This window comes from Microplitis mediator, chromosome 11, assembly GCF_029852145.1.
Source record: "Microplitis mediator isolate UGA2020A chromosome 11, iyMicMedi2.1, whole genome shotgun sequence".
In the NCBI taxonomy this organism is placed as follows: domain Eukaryota; kingdom Metazoa; phylum Arthropoda; class Insecta; order Hymenoptera; family Braconidae; genus Microplitis; species Microplitis mediator.
This window is the reverse complement of record NC_079979.1, coordinates 1,083,289-1,095,780: the sequence shown is the minus strand read 5'-3', so window position 1 is coordinate 1,095,780 and position 12,492 is coordinate 1,083,289. Positions and strand designations below refer to the sequence as shown.

Sequence of the window (12,492 nt, the reverse complement as noted above, 5' to 3'; positions counted from 1 at the left end):
CAAGTAAACAAATGAAAGCAATAAGGCTGCAAATTAACATTAAATATAACTAACACCGGGCAGAATAGTTATTTATGTACCTTGGGCGAACCTCGCGCCATTACGGTCGAGGTGAGTAATGTTTGCAGCAGGGATAGTATAAAGCCGAGGCCCGTTAGGGCTTACCAATTGTAGGCGATCCGATGAGAGTCGTTCTCGATCTATAAATTTAGGCTCTGGAGGCTTATTTTACCTTTTTAAAAATATCATTTGAACCTAAACTTGGTAAAAGCGGACAAAGTTACCACACACAAAAAAAAAATTCTCGACTGAAGGTAAATATTCTTGATTCAAGAAAATTTTTTTGGAGACCTAAATTTTCTCAGATAAAGTAGAAATCTTCTCCAACTAAGACGAATTCTCTTGGCTCAAGAAAATCTTGACTTGGTTTCCGAAAACGTTTGTCTTCAAAAATATTTTCTTGACTCAAGATATCTGTTTTTTCTGTGCAGGTTTAGGTTCAATTCACCTTTTTAATGCATGGATTTTCATATTCTAAAAAGATGATTTGAACCTCCTTACCCTCGTGTAGGATTTGGAGGCTCAAATCACCTTTTTAATTTTGACTCGGGTAATCATGTTTGTCATTATAACTTAAAAACTTATGGAAACTAAGGAACGGGATCGAACGTATAGATCGACATCAAAATTCAAAGCGTATGAAAAAATATAATATTTATTGTTTTTTTTATTTTTGTAATTTGTTTTTGCTTATAACTGCTTATAATTACTTTGAACTTGAAAACACGTGGTACCGATATCCCCACCAAATAGCCAATAAGCAGGCAATTTACTTGACTGATAAAATTATATACCCGGAAAATTTTCGTTTTGAAACTGATAATTTTCATTTTCCATCTATGACGCAAGTTTTGTAACAATTAGCGACCGGTTTATTGATAAAACTCTAGTTTAATTTTATATTGAGAACAATCGTTGGATATTTAAAGTTCGCTTCTTGTTCTCATCAATTACATACAAGACAAAAGCTACCAAACTCTTGATAAGCAACAATCGGTAAGAAATTATTTCAGCTTTCATATTTTTAATTATAAAGTTAAAACTAGTTATTGTACAAAAAAACTCTCAAGTACTTTTTTCTAGAAAATTTTATTCTCAACAAATTAATTTCAGTACTTTTTTGACGTATCTATGATAGTTAGCCAGTAATTTCAAATTTTTATAAACGAGAATAGGAAATTTGAATTTGAACCAATTATTGATTCATTTACCCCAAGAAAAATGATTTAGATCTGATCAGATCTAATATTTAGACATAATCAGATCGCATTATATCTCGCTAACTACCGTTTATATCTGGTCAAATATAATCAGATATAATTAGATCTAGGCTAGATACAATATCAGACATGATTATATCTAGTCAGATCGGCGTATATCTCCTAAGATCTGATCAGATAACTATATCTGAACTAAATACAAAAATTAACATAATCAGATCATGTTATATCTGCCCAGATATGATCATGTATGCATTGTATTTTTATTGAAAATTGTTCATATCTGGTTATTTACACTCTCGCGATCACATACGTGGGTCAGCGCAGTGGATATCATCAAAGACTTTACTCCGGTAAATGCAGTTGAATATCTAGGTGTCCACTTGGATCCTAAATTGCTATATAACAACCACATCAGAAAAGCCTTCAGCGTGCAGAAAAAAATATACCCTTTGATGGTCAAGGGATCAAAAATATCAATCAAAAATAAAAAACTAGTCTACACAATGATAATTAGACCAATCCTAACGTATGCAGCTCCAGTGTGGTGTGACGCGTCTTCAACCAACATGATGCTCCTTCAAAGATACCAAAATAAGTGCCTTAGGCTAATCTTGTCAGCTGATAGATATACCAAAATATTGGAAATGCATGAGACTGCGGAAGTACCTTATATTAAAGATTATATTTATAAGCTAGCATCGGTCTAGCTAACCCTGGAAAAAAGGTTCAGATCTGACCACATATAATTATATATGAGCAGATCTGTCCAGATCTCGTCAGATAGAGACAATTTAAAAATCTGACCAGATCTAATTATATATGGTCAGATCTAAACCTTTTTCCCTGGGACATTTAATTTGAAATTACGGAAAAACTATCAGAGATATAAAGAAAATAATCAGACTAAAGATTGTAGAGAATTAAATTGTCTTTGAAAAAGGTCATCATAAAGTTTCGTGTAAATTCAATGGAATTATTAATTAGATTTGGACACACGTTTTAGTTTTAAAAGTCAACACAATAAATCAAAATGTCCAAAATTATTTTGCTGTTATCGATATTTATGTTATTGTTTGGGCTTGTGGTAAACCAAGAGGACGAAGATGATTGCTGGGGTTTTCCAGTAAGTTACAATTTTTTTACGTAATTACACTAAAAAAATTAAACATTTCACCCAAGTAATGACTGAAATATATATTAAAAATAAAATTAACGATTGAGGTGTGCACTTTTGGATTTCCCAAAACATACTTTGTTTATTTTTTTCAAGGACTAGTTTGGTCGACAATTAAATTATTTTCAAATGAAAAAAGGCCATGTCACAAGTCATTATAAATTAATATTTTTAAAAAATCTACTTTTTTGTTAAAAACAAAATAAAAATTTTTTATTTCTTATAACTTTTCAAATTTGAAATTTATCAATTCGCGGATAAGGACCTATTTTATAGGGAATTCAATTTTCTACAAAAAAGTTTCATGGCGCGATTCTATAACTTCAGTATTTAAGAAGTAACATAAGAATTTCGGCGTAGTAAAATTTTTTTAAATTTACAGTCCCGAAACTTTCAAGTTTAGAGTTTCTAGATTCGTCGATACAGACCTTTTCTGTAGAAAATTTAATTTCTTACAAAAAAATTGAATTAAAAATAACGAAGAAATTTTTTTGTTTTAATGAAACTAAAAAACGTTAATCTCCCAGGTAGAAAGTCATCAATGGAATTAGCTTGTATTAAGCTAATTTTATCAGTTTTAGCCTAAAATTAGCCAACAAACTATGGTTAACACAAGGTTAGTTGGTAACGCTTTGTATCACTAACATAAAGCTTGCAGTTTTAGCTTGCATAAACAGTGACAATTTAGCTTACTATAAGGTTAAAAGTATATCTTATTCTTAGCTAGAATAGATTTGGTAATTTAAGTTTGAAAACATGTTTACAGAGAAAAATTTTTTATTATTTTTTTTTTTTGTACACAAACATCAGATATTGGGCATTAAATGTGTAATGTTATATATATTTTCCCTAGCGGTTTTGACGTCACCGTATAAACATTTATCTGAAAATAATAATAATATTTATTTAAAAACATAAAATAATTAATAAGACGATTTGAGGTTACGCATTACCTTAGATGTAAATCAACTACAAATACATTTCAGAATTATTCTAGTCACATTCAATAGAGAAAAATATATAAGTTTTATTAGTATATAAATTATAAATTAACTTTTGTTTGTTGAAATATTTTAAACTTACCCTAATAATAGTGCAATATAAATAATAAACTTTGATTATAACTTGCAATTAACCTCTGTCTAACAAACAAGCTTCCAAGTAGATGGCACTCTTTACTGCCGTGAAGCTAAATTCAATATTAGTCAGTAAATTACTTATTAGTCAGTAAATTTATTCAAAGCTACTGATCTTTCAGTAAATTTTGTAACCACTGAAAAAATCAGTAACATTTTTACTGATTTGACTTAAGAGAGTAAGGACGTTCTAAAAAATTCAAATTTTTTTATTATGAGCATTAAAAACTTGTGATTCAATAAATTAAAAAAAATCAAAACTTACTTGCTTAGCAAATATTTTTCTTTATATATGTTGCAAATAAAATTGAACTTATTTATTACTTATAAACAATAACACAAACTCCTAATTAACCTCAAACTTCAGTTTTCAATGTACGCTTGGAGTAATGTTAGCAGATAAGGTAGTTTTAAGTTTAGAATCCAAGCTTAGAACAAATCTTATCATACGCGTGGAAAAAGAGCTAACAGCAAGGTATATTTTAAGGTTAGTTACACTCTAAAGACTTGTCATAGAATTCATCCTAATAACAACCTAAAATAAAGCTTACAAAACAAGACTTAGATGTTAAGCTAAAATAAAGCTATTTTGAAGTTTCAAACTTGTCCGACTAAGACAATTTTCTACCTGGGCTGATATTTTTTCATTTCATATATGTAAAAATTTTAATTACAGTGTGCTACCAATTCAAATTGCTGTGCAGGATTCTATTGCTCAAATCCTTTAAGCCCGGACTCGTATTGTCGGGACGAATAAACAATTCGTGAAATCTCAAATCGAGGCTTCAATAATTCAACTTTAACATCTATTAAGTTATTCCTTCAAATAAAATTATGTAAGACGCATAAATGGAAAAATAAATAAAAAGCATTGCGCTATCAAAATAAAAATTGGTTATTATTTTGCTATAAATTTTTACTTCCTACATTTTGAAAAGTTTTCTCAACTTTAGAAACTAATGACTTGGAAACTTATAGAGACTAAGGAACGGGTTTAGACTTATTTCGAAGATAAGACATCTGGTTACATTTTTGACTGTACAGGAATTTATCTAGAACCAACAGATTTTGAGATTTTGATCTGCATAGATACACTCATGCCAAAAATTAAAGGAACAAAAATATTTTAGAAATTTCTTAGTGACTTTTGCAAGGCTGTAACTTCGAAAAAAATAATCGTATCGAGATTTAAAATGTTTTTTAGCATTTCTTTCTCCCACGATATCTCGCGAACGAATTGACCGATTGATATGGTTGAGGCCGCATTCGACGCGGCTTATAAAGCTCTAGAGCTGATTAGATTTTGAAGTCGATCGTTCTACTCGTTTTGGAGAAATCAATAAAAAACTAAAAAAATAACTTCCCGAATTTTTAAAATTTTACAATTTTCTTAGCGGGAAGTTAAAAATAGTCGATTTTTCTGATACAGCCTAATATGTTCAATTGTTTTAATTCTAAAATTCATTATTTGGAAGCTTATGAAGATTGAAACTTAGTGATATTTTCAAACTAAGGCCTAGATTATCAGCGATTACTTAACCCCTTTATCAATTTATTTTCAAATAGCAGAAGCAGAAATATCTATTGTTATTGTTTCACATCAAAATTCAAAGCGTATAAAAAAATGTAATAATTATTTTTTTATGTAAATTGTTTTTGCTTATAATTACTTTGTACTTGAAAACACGCGATCCCGATATCCACAAACAGCCAATAAGCTCAAGCAATTAGCTTGTCTGATAAAATTCTACCCGCAACGTTTTCATTTTAAAATTGATAATTTTCGTTTTTCCGTCGTTGGAGGTTGTGCAACAGTTAGCGACAGTTATGTAGATAAAACACTAGTTACATTTTAAAGTGAGTGCAATTATTAGTTAAAAAATATTCTAAGTTCGCTTGCTGTCCCCATCAAATGCACATAAGACACAGAAGCTACCAAACTCTAGACCAACAACAATCGGTAAGAAATTATTTTAGTTTATATATTTTCAATTATTTATAACAATGAAACTATTGATCGTACAGAAAAGAAATTTTTTACATCATTTTAGGAAATCTTATTTCCTATAGGAAAAAAATAAATAGAACTGGCTACCATGTTAGATAGTAGTCAGTGCCATCTGTAGAAAAAAAAATCTGTCTATCGGTTAACCCTGCGAGCTCGTTGAGCTCGAAAACATTATTGTGAATACATTTTCGAGCTCGAAAATACTTTTGTATGCCATTGTTTTCTAAAAAACCAGTTTTTAGCATTTCTTTCTCCCACGATATCTCGCGAACGAATTAACCGATTTTGATGGTTGAGGCAGCAATCGACGCGTTTTATTCAGTTCTAGAGCTGAATAGATTTTGAAATCGAATGATTCAATTTTTCTGTAGATATCCGAAAAAAAACGTTTTTCACTATTTTTTTAATCAACGATATCTCGTAAACGAATGGACCGATTAAGACGATTGAGGCAGCAATCGACGTGTTTTATCAAGTTCTGAAGCTGATCAAATTTTAAAATTGATTTATCCAGCCGTTTTTGAGAAATTTCAAAAAAACTAAAAATAGTATATTACACTACAAGGGAAGAAAGTTGAAATTCCTGCCCTGTGTGATAAGATGCCCGAGGCGAAGCCGAGGGCATCATGACACACAGGGCAGGGCTTTCAACTATCTTCCCGTGTGGTGTATACGATTTTTCTTTATACCTGGTCGAAAGTACGTTTATTAATTACATTTTTGAATACTATGAACAATACAACCACGTTCTGCCTTCAGCTGACAGGTCGGCCATGTTTTTTTTATTTGCTCCCTATTGACGCGCCTCTTTCGGACATACATAAAACTTTAATTTTTTTCCGTCTCTCTTTTTTTTTTTTGTTGCGTTTTTGCTGCCTGCCCCGCGACATTTGAAAGCACGAGCGAAGCGAGTGCGTCTGGTCGGCGGGGGCAGGCATCAAAAACAAAACAAAAAAAAAGACATAATTATACTTATAAAAAATAAAAAATAACTATTTTTTTTCGAAAGAAATAAATTTATGCCTATAAACAAGATTTTTTTCCTGCCAATAAATAATATATAAATAAATACATAAACTTTCAATAATTAACTTCGCCTCTGCATCAATAGTATATTACACTACAAGGGAAGAAAGTTGAAATTCCTGCCCTGTGTGATATGATGCCCGAGGCGAAGCCGAGGGCATCATGACACACAGGGCAGGGCTTTTAACTATCTTCCCGTGTGGTGTATACGATTTTTCTTTATACCTGGTCGAAAGTACGTTTATTAATTACATTTTTGAATACTATAAACAACACAACCACGTTCTGCCTTCAGCTGACAGGTCGGCCATGTTTTTTTTATTTGCTCCCTATTGACGCGCCTCTTTCGGACATACATAAAACTTTAATTTTTTTCCGTCTCCCTTTTTTTTTTTGTTGCGTTTTTGATGCCTGCCCCGCGACATTTGAAAGCACGAGCGAAGCGAGTGCGTCTGGTCGGCGGGGGCAGGCATCAAAAACAAAACAAAAAAAAAGACATAATTATACTTATAAAAAATAAAAATAAAAAATAATTATTTTTTTTCGAAAGAAATAAATTTATGCCTATGAACAAGATTTTTTTCCTGCCAATAAATAATATATAAATGAATACATAATCTTTCAATAATTAACCTCGCCTCTGCATCAAAATCTTTTATCACCTCATCCTCGTCCATAGAGTCATCAGATGATACTTTTTCAGTCATTTTATTATTGCAAGTACACTCGTTGTCATTAATGCCTGGTCCCCCAGGCTATAGAATCTTAGCCATGCAGGGGGCCAGGCATTAATGACAACGAGTGTACACTGTTTACTTAAAATATCACAAACAACGAGACACGAAAACACTGACGTACATATAAATAAAGCAACGATCTATGATGTTATCGTCAAAAATTTTATTGATAAAGTGGTAGACGTTCAGTAGATGGCAGCAGCCGGCTGTTTCCGTAGGCACGAAAAAATTTTTTGCTCCCGGCGATGTAAGTGGGGCGCGTGTAACTCCACTAGGAGAGGGAAATGAGACTTTAGGCCTTAAAATTAGGGAGGGAAGTGCGTACTTTCGACTAAGGGATAAAGAAAAATCTTTTATCACCTCATCCTCGTCCATAGATTCATCCGATGAAACTTTTTCATTTATCTTATCATTGTAATTACACTGTTTAATTAAAATATTACGTACAACGAGACACAAAAATACTGACGCATATATAAAGCAACGATCTACGACGTTATCGTGAAAAATTTTATTTATAAAGTGGTAGACGATCACTAGATGGCAGCAACCGGCTGTTTCTGTAGGCCCGAAAAAATTTTTTGCTCCCGGCGACAAAAGTGACGCGCATGTAACTCCACCAGGAGAGGGAAATAAGACTTTAGGCCTTAAAATTAGGGAGGGAAGTGCGTACTTTCGACTAAGGGATAAAGAAAAAAAATTTTTTTTCAATTCTTTCGTCAACGGTTTCTCTTGAACGAATGAACCGATTTTGATGGTTGAGGTGGCATTCGACGCGGCTTATAAAGTTCTAGAGCTGATTAGATTTTGGAATCAATCCATCGAGCAAATTAAAAGTTATCCAAATAAAACATTTTTGAAAAAATTTTATTTTTGAAATATCTCTGAACGCACCCTACCGATTAAGTTCAAATTTTTACGGCTTCAAGATATTAACAAGCCGCGTCGAATGACACCTCAAAGATCAAAATCGGTTCATCCGTTCAAGAGTTATGAATATGTACATACATACATACGTACGTACGAACGTACGTACACACATACATACACTAGGACATCATCGTGAAATGTTATCATAATTAATAATTTTCACAACCGAGATCGATAAATTTAAATTTGATCCGATTTAACGATTTATTTATTTTTAAGTTCAAATTACGAATAAACTATCAGAGATATGAGAAAAATTATTGAAATAAAGATCGAGAGAATCAAATTGTCTATAAAAAAGATCATGATAATATTTCATGTAAATGCAATAGTTTCAACGGCATTATTAATTGAAGTTAAATAAATGTTTTAGATTTAAAAACCGACGAAATAAATCAATATGTCAAAAATTATTTTGCTGTTATCAATAATTATGTTATTGATTGGGCTTGTGGTGAATCAATATCAATATGAAGACGGATGTACGGGTTATTTAGTAAGTTTGAAAATTTATAAGTATAGAATTATAGGACAACGAGCGTGTTCAGCCGATGAAAGTTCTTAGTAGTCTGAGTAAGTTACTCAGCGCACTGAACTAAGTTTTCGGTCTGGACACTTTACAGATACTAACTAACTTTTTTCTGGCCGCCATTTTACTTAGTATACATTTTACCGCGTAAACCACTAAAGTAAACAATAATAATTAGTAAAGTGCAAATCTGTACATGTATGCTTTCTGTAAAATTTGCATTAGTTAAGTAATTTAAAAATGGAAGAAAATAATGTGTATAAGGAGCATTACGATCATAATGGTGTAGGTTATGACTCCCTAAACTATAGTAAGAGCTAACAGCGTGTCCAGGCCGAAAACACACTGCACTCAGACAAACAGACCAAAATTTCTTTTAGGCTGAGTAACTTACTCAGACTACTAAGAACTTTCATCGGCTGAACACGCTCAACGTGTTACACCTCAACATTTTAAAAATTTAATTTCAAAAAAATAAAAAGATAAAAAAACAGTTTATTTTCATTTTTTTTTCTTTTAACTAGTGCAATAAAACCAATAGTGAAATACCTATGTAAAAAGAAATCGTTGAAAAAAGTCTTAACTATTCTAAAATTTAAAACGTGACATAATGACAAACTTTTTTTAATAGTTGTTTATGTACCTTGGGCGAACCTCGCGCCATTACGGTCGAGGTGAGTAATGTTTGCAGCAGGAATAGTATAAAGCCGAGGTCCGTTTTTTTTATGACTTATCATTCTTGTATCATCTTATTGTTTCTTATTACTTAATTAAGTAATAAGAAACAATAACATATTTAAACTTTAGTAGGAAACAACTTTTTTTTCTTAAATAATATTTTTAACTAGACTTTTTGGCTGTCTAATCAGGTTACGTAACAAATGATCCGAGGACAATTGATCCGCGACAATTGATCCTTGCGACGATTGATCCGTCGATAAAATGCGTGTAACATGAAAAATTACGCCCTTTTTTCACTAATTTTGTGTGCGTGTAACATAAAAAATATACTCACACACAAATTTGTGGAAAAAGGTCGTAATTTTTCATGTTACACGTATTTTATCGACGGATCAATCGTCGCAAGGATCAATTGTCGCGGATCAATTGTCCTCGGATCATCGGTCGTGTCACCGTCTAATCACTCCATAAGAAATCTTACTTTTTTTTAAAATAAATTCTAACGACAACATATATTAATCATTAATATATTACCCGCATGAAAAAAACTTATACTCTGAAATTATATCAGATAATATAATATTTCTTATATTATAGTATAATTTATAATATAAGTAATTATATATTTAAAAATAACTACTTTTTTGCCGTTTTCAATATAAAATTTTATATTTTAAAAGTATATCAATATAATATATAATTTTATATCTTGGCATATATTATCATTATAAAAACTCCATATAATATTAGATTATATAAAAAAAATATATGTCATTATATAGTATCAATTTATAGGTTTATATATATTATGATTTTATAATTCAAATTATATTATTAACAGTATAATATAATATATAATGCTCGTATATAAGCTTGTATATATTAAAAGATATACATGACACTTTTGTGCTTCGAAAAATTTTCAGTTCCATGAATGCTCTTTCGGTATCCTCTAAAACTTATTTTATTTTGAGTAATTATTTTTTTATATTAAAAATTAATCATGTAAATGAAAATTTATAGTCATAACGACTCTCTCTACAAACTTCCTTTCAAGTTCGATCTACATACTTAATTTACTCGAATAAAATATATTCTCATTGATACTCACAATCATCTTCAAACTGAAAGTCTTTATTTTTCATATTTTATTTTATATTTTTAGATATATCATGTATTATATAATACAATATACAATTCAATATCTTGAGATTCTCAAACGTCAATTATATAAAAAAATATATTTAACAATATAATATTTAATATATAAAAAAATATATTCTATTATATATCATTCCAATATATGTAAATTTATAATGAATTTTATAAGTTAAAAATTCTATTTTATAATTATATTACATATTATGAAAATATGTATATATTTTTTTATAATTTAAATTATAAATCAAAGTATAACTTTGAATTTATATAAATATTATATTTTATTATATATACATTTTTGCCGTTTTATAAAATTATATATTTACGGTGTATTTTTTTATATATAATCAAAATATATGTTATTTTCATGCGGGTAATCACAAGTAAATTCTTTAATAAAGTTACCTATCGTAATCCTATTTAATGATTAAAAATAAAATAATTACTTGTGATTAATTGGTATGTTACAGTTTTCGCTATCAGAATTATCATTATCCAAATCTAGTTTTAAAAACTTTATTTCTTATTAAACAACCAAGAAATACCGTCAGAATTTGCTTTTGATTTTGTATTATCTTTTCTGCATAACATGCGCCCGGCAAACTTCTCGAAATTACAGCTGACAACAGAGCTACTCGACTGTATGAAGATCAGTCCACGCATGCGCAACTTCCTCCTTGACTGTATAGAGCTCATTACGGCCCACTAGCCACTAGCGCGTAAACGCATCATTTACCGATTGAGTTTCGTCTGCACGTAAAAATCCGCATACGTCCGCCGGGGATGAAAAGTTTAATTATAGATCTTTAAGGTGTAAGCACTTGGAATTTTCATAAATGTGGTCAGCCCTGATTTCACACAATTACCAAAAATTCAATTACAAAATAGGGACTATATTAAAATTAAAATTTTTTTATTTAGATAATTTTGTAGAGGATTTGATTATGCTCAGGACAAATGCATTGAAAAAAATAAAAAAATTTTTTTATATCATGACAAAACTGAAAAAATTTAATTTCATATTTTTTTTTTTTAATTCTATTTAAAAATTTTAATTACAGTGTGATGATAACGAGGATTGCTGTGAAAATTACGAGTGCTCTGGTAGCGTGGAAAAACAGTGTTGGCGAAAATAAATAATTTGTAAAATCTAAAAATCCGAGGATTCGAAAATTTATTCTTTACATCTATTAAATTTTTCCTCATAGAAAAATATTGTAAGACACATAAATATATAAATAAATATCATTGCGCAAATCGAAATAAAAAATGCTTATTACTTTGTTATAAAATTTCCCTCCTCAAGTTTTTTTTTTATTGTTTCTCAATTTTGGAAATTAATAACTTTTAAAATAATCAACATTGAGGCTTATAATTACCCGAGTCAAAATAAAAAAAGTGATTTAAGCCTCCAAATCCTACACGAGGGTAAGGAGGTTCGAATCATCTCTTTAGAATATGAAGATCCATGCATTGAAAAGGTGATTTGAACCTAAACGTGGTACACGGAAAGAAAATTATGGGAAGTTTTGCTATGCATTATGGGAATGGTTCCCATAATGGTATGGGAATGGTTCCCATAATATTGTGGGAATGATTCCTATAATATTATGGGAACTATTCCCATAATGTTATGGGAACCATCCCTATAATATCATTAAATTTTTTTTTTGCACAATAGTGTAGAAATTTTCCAAAATTTGAATTTTCTTGAATGTTTTGTGCTGACAAAAAATTCTTGTTAAAAATTTTAATATTTTTTTGCCAAATACGATTTTTTTTTTCAATGTTTGAATTTTTGTTTTTATATGTTTAATTTAACGATCA

General features: G+C 30.1%; 2 long non-coding RNA genes across 2 annotated transcripts; both read left to right on the top strand.

Moving 5' to 3' along the window:
* The first annotated feature begins 886 nt into the window (after positions 1 to 886).
* Positions 887 to 4,482, top strand: LOC130677636 (uncharacterized). Its single transcript, XR_008991672.1, has 3 exons — positions 887 to 1,056; positions 2,287 to 2,406; positions 4,270 to 4,482. It is a non-coding gene; the product is annotated as an uncharacterized LOC130677636 (long non-coding RNA).
* A 909-nt stretch (positions 4,483 to 5,391) lies between these two features.
* Positions 5,392 to 11,923, top strand: LOC130677635 (uncharacterized). The gene is made up of 3 exons (XR_008991671.1): positions 5,392 to 5,553; positions 8,668 to 8,790; positions 11,727 to 11,923. It is a non-coding gene; the product is annotated as an uncharacterized LOC130677635 (long non-coding RNA).
* Positions 11,924 to 12,492: the final 569 nt, after the last annotated feature.